The sequence below is a fragment of the Olea europaea genome, chromosome 17, assembly GCF_002742605.1.
Source record: "Olea europaea var. sylvestris chromosome 17, O_europaea_v1, whole genome shotgun sequence".
Classification (NCBI taxonomy): Eukaryota; Viridiplantae; Streptophyta; class Magnoliopsida; order Lamiales; family Oleaceae; genus Olea; species Olea europaea.
Window position 1 is genome coordinate 24,222,956 of NC_036253.1, and position 1,130 is coordinate 24,224,085.

Below are 1,130 nucleotides of genomic sequence, written 5' to 3' on the forward strand. Positions count from 1 at the left end.
AACCCGAAGGTCCACTAGCATTCCATGCATATTTAATCGCATATAAGAGCATAAGGAAACGTAAACACTTTGCACATAAATGTATCTTACCTTGTTATCGAAATGTACACGAATAATATTTGAATGCACGTTCCAAAATTCCTTCCTCTACTCTGTGAACGATTTATTGATCGACAGTGATAGTTGATGTATGACAAATTTCTGTTTTCACACACTCTTTCCTCTTTCTCTCTCTCTCTCTCTCTCTCTCTCTTTCTTTCTTCTCTCTCTTTCACGTGTGAATATTTTTTGGTGTGGTAAAATATGAAATCCTTGCCTAGTATTTATAGGTGTAGGCTAGAGTAGTAGATAAACCAAAACTTTGATTTGATAAAGTCAAATCCAATGTAGCACGTATCATAAAAAAATTGTACTTTATCATTATTTTATTTCATCTAAAAGAACTACCATTCCTATCCAATAAAAATGTGGTAGCCAATCAATCAAATTCAAAATGGGTTAAAACTATATAAAATTATATTTATCTTGTTTTCTTTCAATTGGGTATAACTTAATACGTTCTTATCCAAAATAACTTTTCTCGAGTCATAGACTTCTAATTAATTACGACCTTCGAAATGAGTCTAATATTGATATACATATCATTACTTTATCAAAATCCAATTATTTGACCCCAAATATATAATATATTAATATTTATTTCACCTTAATCCCTCACTTTCAAAATAATATAATAATTTATTTATTTTCTTAAAAAAAATTTCGGAATGTTACAGAACCTCCTGGTTTTCTCGACACAAAAAAATAACTTGGCTTTAAACTCTTGTGTGAAAGGAAGTTCAACCGGTGATTAATGCTTGGAATGGGGCACCTGCGAGATATGTGTAGAAATGTGTTAGATATTTATATGTGAAAGAAATAATTAATTTAGATGAAATGTCCAATTGGTAGAAAGTGTGGAATTTTTGTAAGAAGTTGGGGATTCGGATCACATCCCATACAATAATTAAAAAGTTTTAGATTGGGCCTTGGCCTCGGGCTCTTGGGCTTCTTTGATTAAAATAAACTTTTCATTTTAATCATTTTCGAAATTATTTAATGGGTCAAACTAATCAGTATAATATGATCAG